Here is a 9,367-nt window from a genome sequence, read left to right as displayed (position 1 = left end):
TTGGAATCATAATTATGGTTTTAAGAAGCATCTCAAAATAAGGGTGGAAAGCACTTCCTTCTTATGAAATGAAATGGGAAAAAAATTGGCTTTCTATTTTAGAGAGAAGATGGAGGTAAAATAAAACATCATTCTTTATTCAGAAATTGTGGTGCAAGACCAAAATATTGTTCTTGATGTTCTGCCCCACTCAATGAACCTTCTGGGCAGCATTTGTTATACTTAATAATGTCAAGGAACAAGAAAATTTTAGCTGTAGTAACTATAATAATGTCTTATGTTCCTTCAAGAATAGTCTTTCAGCTTGAGGCTGGCAATCCTCCTGCTGTCTGCATCTGTCTGATCTGAACTTTTTGGGCCAAATTATCCTAAATAGACCTTTTTGACAAATGGAATGAACCTGATACTCCTGCTCTCATGGGTAAGTGAGGGAAGTGGGAAGGCTACACAACTGCAGCTATCACACCATGTCTAAAACAATAAAAGACCACAACAGGGATTGAGTTAAGCAAATTAAGGTAGTTGGACATGACTGAATTACGCAAACTGCAGATCAGTGCTGAACTGAACTGGTATTATTCAGTTGTCTTTTACCTCCTCCCTTTGATTATTTGCTGCTAAACTGGTGGCCTAGAGGGAGTGAAAAGGAAGTCAGTAAATACTTCAAATGTCCTCCTAAATGTGCAACTCTGCCAAATACTGATGGCAGCTGCAAAGATCAAGTGCAACACATCTAGTCACAAGAAAATAACAGGAAACCTCCTTCCTTCTCCATTTACATGTCATACTCTTATCGAAGACCTGATAAAATAAAATAACTGCCCTGGCACCCTTAGCATCTGGTTCTTATATGTAATGTCTGTTTTGAGAATGAACAGATGATAGATGTTTTTTTCAATGAGGAGAGTCTGACAGGCAAAGAAGAAAGAAAGACATAAGAACCATTCAGGGATAGATCAGAATAAGTATAACTGCAATGTCGCCAAATCTACAGAAAAGGGAGTAGTTTTCTCCCTCCTCTCCACTAAAAGTTGCAGTAGAATGTATCTACACCTCGTGTGTGACTGGGTCTGAGCCATGGGCTTTGGCCCTACGTGCCTCCTGCTGTATCCAAATTAAGACAGAGACATTCACATCTCAGCTTGGAGAGGGAACTGGTGCTTCCCAGCTGAAAACGCCACACAGCCATGTGAGGCTTTTCCCAGCTTTTCCAATACACAGTCAAATGGGACAACTGACACTGCAGGTGGCTTATTTTAATTTACCTGCCTTTGCACATGGTGTGAGGAAAATCACAGTTTCACAGATGAAGCCGGCTGGTGTCATAGGGCCACTTGCCCTAGCTCCTGTCCAACGGATCCAGCCAAGGGGACGCAGTCATACAAGTAGTGAGTGGTCTCAGTGGGATTCCCTCTGTTCCCATCCAAAGTCACGTGAGTTGACTAAAGGCTCGGGTGGGCTCATGTGCTTTATTTCTTACTGGAGCACAGTATAAGAGAAGTACTTATGCAGCCAGCACTAGCTCAGCTGGGACAATGCATCCTATTTACCAATAAAGACCTGAGCCTCTACTTTCTCCAGAAACTTGGAATTTCTTTAATCTATGAGCCGCAGGGACCTGTTGTGCAGCAACTTTTTATCTTTCTTAACTATGCTGTCACAGAGGTGCTACCATCATCACTGATGGTCTTGGCCTTGGACAGCGGCAGGTCCATCTTGGAGCCAGATGGCTGTGTCGGACATGGGGGAAGCTTTTGGCAGCTTCTCACAGAAGCCACCACTGTAATCCCCCTGCCACCAAAACCTTGCCACACAAACCCAGTACAGCTTATGACTTCCATTGTCTGAAGATGTGATGAATTCAAACCCAACATCAGCCCCTGAGTAAGCAGCACAGATTTCTTTGCTGACCAGTAGTACAGTTCCTGTCAGAGCTTCTCTGCCAGGTCACCTACCTCTTCTCTGTGTCTACTGTCCAAAGCTGATCAAGTAGGAATCCAAAACTGTAAACATGCACCATCTCTTCTTACTTCAGAGAAGGTCATTAAGGAACAGACAACCTTACGTAGTGGCTAAAATGCTACTCGTCAGAATCCTGCTTTCCACTGTCAATGCTAACGTGGAGTAGTTCCAATAGTCCTTGCAGGAGTCACTCACTGCTATGGGTCCAGTTCTCACAGACTCCATTTCAGACACTAGAAGTGAAACACTTCTCTGATTCCTGCTTCTTTACCAGAAGAGACATATTTCCTTCATTCCTCTTGCTGTGTCCAAGCTCCATTAACCAGCCACAGCACCCACCTTCCTTCAGAGATCTCTTCACCTGGGTGAAATGTACTTCTTCCCTTATGCTTATTTCCCAACACACTCATTGGTTTTTTCATTATGACCCTGCACTTAAAATTTGGATAAAAAACAAATAAATGTAAATGACACTGATTGAGCTGGTTTTGCCCCAGATCTCTCTGCTTGACCCTCTGGGATCAGTCTTTCTCAGTCCTCTGATCCTCTGGCAGTGGGGTGCACTGTAGTAATAGTGTGGAGACATCAGAATACGGGAAACTGGAATGCTACAAGAGAGAAGGTACAAAAACAGTGGGAAAGAAATGAAAGCTGACAAATTAGATCGTGAGGCCTCTTGGGCTTGCTGTGTGTCTGTGCAGTGTGTAATAGCATTGGGGCATTCAGGATATGAACAATAATAATGAGAGATTAGTTGATGAGTTGCATAATGGTTAGCTGAAGTAGTACCTTTATTGATTCTTCAAACTATTTTGTTCTTTCTTTCTAGCTTACTCAGATATCTATTTAGTTGGCATCTGTCTTAACTTCATATATCATTGTAACTGTTTTCTTCCCAGACTGACTGCTACTTAAGGGATAATAGGAGGGATGCTCTGTTTTACTAGACAATAATATGGTTCCTGCTTGAATCAATTACAAGGCTGAAGGGAACCTGATTATTGCCTGAGAAAATGGGGCATCCCTCCTATTGTGCTTAATATACTAGAAGTGAACCAATAAAGTTGATTTTTGGATACAAAGTTAATTACATTGAAAAATCAGCTGTAATCCAGCTGATGAATACTGCTTTTAAACACCCAGAAGTATACTCATTTAGACCTATTATTTCCTATTTGTAGGAATTAAGATCTCTATAAAGTTAGCTGATCAATTTCATTTTAATTGTTCCCTTATTATGGAAAGAAGTATGGAACGAAGATAATACTCATATGCCCACATCTCAAGGGTGTCCTGAGAATTAACCAGTTAATGCTTTTACAGCACTTTTAACATTTACAAGGAAATATAAATGCTATGCATTATTAAGTAATAATTAGTATTAAGCAGGAATACCTAAAGAGAGGTTACAGATTGCTTTCTCATGCCCTTTCCAATCCCTGCTACCTATTAAGAGGAATCCCACCTAGGGTGCAGACAAGGCACTGCCTTAGGAAGACAATTTACATCTGCCTCCATTTGTTTCAGTAAATCAAACCTTCTGGTTCTCCCTTTTTCCACTCACAAGTGAGAGGGATGGGTTTACAGGCAATGCAAAATTGCACCTTTAAGCAAGGCTGTGTGTAGGCAAAACATATGCCTATAAGCCACTAGAGGAGATGAAACATGTTTGAAAATAAGCCAGATGGCTCTTCATTTTATCTTTATGGACTTTCTTCCTTCCAGAATTGGGCTCTTGATAATGTTGAGATGTTCTGTGATAGCCCCAACCAATAAAAGATGAAAGGATGACATTTCTGCTAAAAACCTGCCAGTGATGGGAAGGACATACTACAATACCTGACTTACATAGCTCTCAGGTCCTCCATGTAATGTGAAAGAAAAAACTCTAAGAAAAAAGAAATGGGTGTGCTGTCAGTATTTACACGTTCTTAAACTTACATCTCCAAGCGATGGTGAAGCTATTGAACTGCACCATCTGTTGCAGGTAGTGTGGAGATGCATGTCAGTCCCATTGACATATATATGGCCATAAAATGGACTCACAGGAATTTCATTGCCAATACTTAGATTTTTAAACTGTGCACATGTGAAATAAGGAGGATGCAGAGTGATAGGGATTAACAGGGAGAAAGCCATGACGGTACTTCCATATCATTTTATTCACAGAAGTCCTCACTTTTTGAAAGCGTGACAGTAATTCTGTGTTGTTTTCTCTGGTTGAGAGTCTGTATTTTTACCATAATTTTAAGTAATCTTCCCAGCAATTCAAAGGAAAATAAAGCAGACTCTTCTGTGCTCCTACCATATTTGTTTATACCACAGGAACCAGTCACGTAAACTTTCAATTTGAAATTAATGAACTCTGGAAGCAGTTATAGGATGCTAGAACTGGCAGATAAAGCCATCTCACCCACAGAAAATACTCATTGTCCCCTTTCAGGGAAAATTTGTCCTGATTCAAGGTCTTGTGTAAACTAACACATATGTTTACATTATTCAGCATGCTAAGGCCCAGATTCCATCCCTAATGAACAGCAAGCAGAGAGTTCCTACTGCAGCTAGGGAGGAAGGACAGTTCTTTCCAAGTGTCCTGATTTTCAGCTGGAATGGAGCTAATTTTCTCCTTATTAGCCAAAATAGCACTGTTTTGGTTTCAGGATGGGATTTGTTATGAGAAGAAAGTCAATAAAATACTGATGTTTTCAGTTGTTACTGGAAAATGAAGGACTTTCCAGCTTCCTCGTGTTTTGTTAGTTTGCAGACGCAGAGGACTGGCCTGGGGCATAGTAAAATTAGCAAACCCAAATTGTCAGTTGGATATGCCAATGGGATATTTCATATAAGATAATGTCATGTTCAGTATATTAATGAGGGTCAGCTGGAATGATGGGGTACTCTCTCTTCTGGGATTATGGTTTCGGTTCAGGATTGTTGCTCCTCCAGGATCGTTATCCAGGAACGGGTGGGGCTTAATCGGCAGGTGGTAAGCAATTGCACTATGCATCACTCATTTGTATATTCTAGTATTGCTATTATTACCATTGTTATTGTCATTTTAAGTTTTATTTCAGTCATTAAATTGTCCTTATCTCAACCTATGAGTGTCCTTACCTTTACCCATCCAATTCTCTCCCTTGTTCCCTGGCAGGGGAGAGTGAAGGAGCAGCTGTGTGGTGTTTGGCTGCCAGACAGGTTTAACCACCACACCATGCCACAAATCACCTGTACTTCGCTCACTGTTGAGACCTTCCTGTTACCAGGACAGACCTTATCAGACTTGTTCTGCATAGAGATGGAAAAATTCAGGCTTGCTGTGCTGCATAGCCAAACCCTACTTGGCTATTTGACTGGCAGAATGAGAGAATACTTTCATGTAGGTTATTTTTAACATGATCTGATTTCCTAAAAAAAAAAAAAAAAAAAAGAGGAAATACTCTTGCATGCTTAACTCTGGGTTAATTATATCTTCATTTTTAACCAGGGTTTATCCCATTTGCATTAGATTTTTGTAGCATATTTTATATGAGTTTTCAATCCTGCCACATCAAGTTTTCCTTTAATGAAATTCTTCTGCTAGTCAGAAATATTAGTAATTAAATTCTCTCAAATACGCTAGTGTAAAGCAGAGGGAGAACATCTCAATTCTATCAGCACTGGTGTTAATTATTTTAGGCAAGCTGTCATTTATGTTTTCTAAAGTGGATTTTGTTCTTGCAGTCAGGAACATTGCTTAGTGCAGAATTAATTAATCATTATAAATATAAAACCTGCAGTATCAGCTTCTACATTCAGAAAGGTTTCAAGAGGCAAGGTTGAAGGAGTCAATAGGCTGCTGTGGGGAATCATGTTTTTTTCATCTGATACAAGGACAATTAAATTATGCTCTTAATCTTTACAGGAATATGTATTTAAAGCATCATTGCAAAATAATAAAAAAGAAAATTTTATAATTTATTGTGACTGGAAGCTTTTACTAATGCAATATTTTTTAAAAAATACTGTATAAAACAAGATTAGTGATGAGGAAACTGAAAAGTTAAGTTTGCTATAAATCTGGAGAATTTTTTTTAAAGGTGTCTTTCTCATTTTACCACTTTGGAAAATGATCAGGTCATTAATTTACTCACCATAGTACAAACGCCAGCATAAAGCACTACAAGCCCACAAGAATAAACAGATAATCCAACCTTGCCTAGAGCACACTGTGTAAGAACTGAGTGCCAGCACTTGAAACTATGGGGGTCACTTTAGTGGAAGAGGCCGAGCAAGGCCGACAGCTCAGAAAAACTGGGATTAATGATGAAATAAACTAAAAATTCAATCTTCCTATTTGGCATAAGTGATGTTGGCATTTTTTTTTTACCTGTACCCTTATTTTCCCATAAAAAATCAATTAAAGCACATTCATTCTCAACATAAAGGGACACAATTTCATTGCCTAAGACATGCACTGACTTTACACCAGTAGAAAATTGGTTGATTATTTTCTCATTCAGGGATCAAAAATGTGATGGATGGCCACTAGCTGCTTTATCAAATGGACTGCCACCATCATGTGGCAGGTCTCATTGTTTTACAATCTAGATTTGCTGGCATTTAATCTCCAAGAGCAATGTATGATCTGGGGGTTTGAGGAGGGGAAGGAAATCAAAGCTACTCAAAGAAACACCCTCTGAATCCTATGCCATACATGTTGACTTCCTATTGAAATTGCACTCTCTCCTTTTCAAAGGCATTCTCTTGACATGTAGGTTGTAAGTGATTGAAAAGTATGGGTCTATCTGTGCAATAGATAGTATTAATTATGTAAGCTTCCTCAGTTTTATAGTTTATTGTAAAAGATATTATTTTATGATTTGTATCACTACAATTATGTTTCTAATGGGATTTTAATTGATTTTTAATCCAATTTTTAAAATCCCTATTTTTAAAGCACACCTCAGCTGCTGCCACTTTGAATCTGTGCCAAGCTGGCAGGCTGTAACTCATTGTGTCATCATTTAAATGTCTTGCTGCAGTGCTGGCTTTAGGGATTTGGAAATGATCTGCATTTAATACAGTCTCTTAACTTGTAGCAGTTTCAGAACTCAGGAATGTTGATAGTCAGTAGGCATCTGTTTGGATTGTGTTATTTTACTAATTCTTGACACTTGTTGAGCCGATAAAATTTTGAAGATGCTTTTATTAAGTAGTGCAATTACTTTCCCAACACATATTTGGAGTTGAGTCTTAGTCCAAAACCTTATTTACTCAGACAAACCCAGGATTTGGTAGGCATGCAATTAATCCAATACAATTCACAAACATCTTTCTTTATCTTGGACACAGTTGCCATCCACATCCAAATCTCCACAGGATTTGAGGTAAGTAGAAATATGGATCGTCGTTTCTCCATTTGGGATCCTTTTTGTCACTCTATATGTCTCTTATGTAGCAATTTCCCAACCCTTTTATTCTCATGTTGATTGAAAACATGTAGAATTTGAGCTGAATTGGTTTTAGATAATTATCAATTATAAGATAAACAGTGCTTATTTTATACATGCAAAAACCTTTCTTAGTAGTTGAGATAAAATAAGCTCATTCAGCTATAAATAGGGCATATGACTACCCTCAGGCTGAAGCAATAGCCTAACAACCATTGAAAACAGTGGTTCATCTACCAATATCACGTCTGTTCTGCTATTGCTCATGATGATCTCAGTTCATGTTTCAATCTGTGGAGATTTCCAGTGCAAACTTTCCATTAACCCAGAAGATTCTAAAAGGTTAATTAATCACTGACTGGGTCTAAGGGAAATTGCAGTAAACTGTTGCCCAGAGGTATTAAAGCGCTCCTTTCACTTGGCTTCAGGCAATATTACCTAATCCTAGGAATGACTTTAACCCTCAGGCAGTAGTTCATTTCGGATGGCCTCAAGTGCAGTCAATAATCTGTATTTGCTATTAGGCCTCTGCTAGTAATTGAATTTTGGTTTAGTGGAAAAATCAAGAATTTTAAAGAACAAAAAGCCCTGCACCACTCTCTTTATTTTAGGTTCTATAAAAGATATCTTTTGAGAGCGTTTTTGATAACTGAAAAAAAACCCTTTGAATTAGAAGGGAGTGTTACCTACACCAGTTTCTGAAAACAAGAATTTGACCTGCTTTCCTCCCTCTTTCTAGATGAGTGCTCTAACCACTAAGCTTTGGAACATTGATTTCTTTTCCTCTTGAAGTTGTTCCACATTTTACAAAATGTTCAGATGCTAATTAGTGCAGAAGCTAGTACCTAACTACCAGGACACACTTTTCTTCAGAGCTGTGCAAGTATCCACATTAGTGAATGAAGAGGGTATCAAGCCAGCTAATGAGTCAGCTCCAGGACTGGTATGGTTGTGTCAGTGCAGGGCTGTGCTCAGGCTAATTAGCTCATTTGAAAAGAGGAGCTAATTAACTCTGGAAAAGTAGTGAGTGTCTGCTTCTTACAAGCAGCTACTAAGACTACTGTACACCTCTGCAGTATCTGTGTAGCTCTGACTCTGCTGTGTAGACCTCTGGACGCAGCATTCCTCAGTGCAGACCTTCTCCACACTGAAAACACAATATGAGGGTGGGTTTAACTTCAGTAATCTCATGGTTGATTTTTTTTTGCTTCATCCCTTTTGTCATTTTATCTCTGCCTTTGTTCCTCATACATACTATAGTACTTAAAACTGTTGAGCTCACAGTTTCTTGCTGTAAAAGAAATAAAAAATATTTGAGATGTCAGAAACTGATGACAGAAGCCGTGTAACTACACTGACAAGCACAATTTTCTGTTTTGAATGAATGGTGTTAAGAACTGTTTAGCTGACATACCACAACTGTACGGCCAGGCAGAAAGACAGACATGTGGACAAATCTAGATGTGACTTTTCTAGCAGATGCTGCTTAGAATTTTCCATTTAAAACTTGTCCTTCTGTTTTCAAATATGTGGTGGTTTGGGTGGATTCACCCTTTTTGCTTGCAGCTTGCAGCCAAACACAGCCTGCTCTCTCACCTTCACAACTCTCCCCCTCCTAGGGAGTAGGGGAGAAAATTGGAAGGAAAAGGACAAGAAAACTCAAAAGTTGAGATAAAAACTATTTACTAATTAAAATAAAATTATAATAATAACAAAAGTGATAACAATATACAAACGAGTGATACGCAGTGCAACTGTTCACCACCCACTGACCGATGCCCATCCTGTGCCAGCCAGCGATCCCGGAGCCAAGACAGTCCTGAAACTGAAATTCCAGAAGAGCAAGCCCGAGTGATCCCCAAGAGAAATACCCCTGTCTTCCAGTCAACCCTGGTTGATATACTGACGTAATGTGACATGATATGGAATATTTCCATATTTGCTGATGAGTCCATCATCAGCAAATTTGCAGATGA

This window comes from Antrostomus carolinensis, unplaced genomic scaffold (assembly GCF_000700745.2).
Source record: "Antrostomus carolinensis isolate BGI_N321 unplaced genomic scaffold, ASM70074v2 scaffold1965, whole genome shotgun sequence".
NCBI classification, from domain to species: domain Eukaryota; kingdom Metazoa; phylum Chordata; class Aves; order Caprimulgiformes; family Caprimulgidae; genus Antrostomus; species Antrostomus carolinensis.
The sequence above is the reverse complement of the archived record's forward strand: the minus strand, read 5'-3'. Positions refer to the sequence as shown.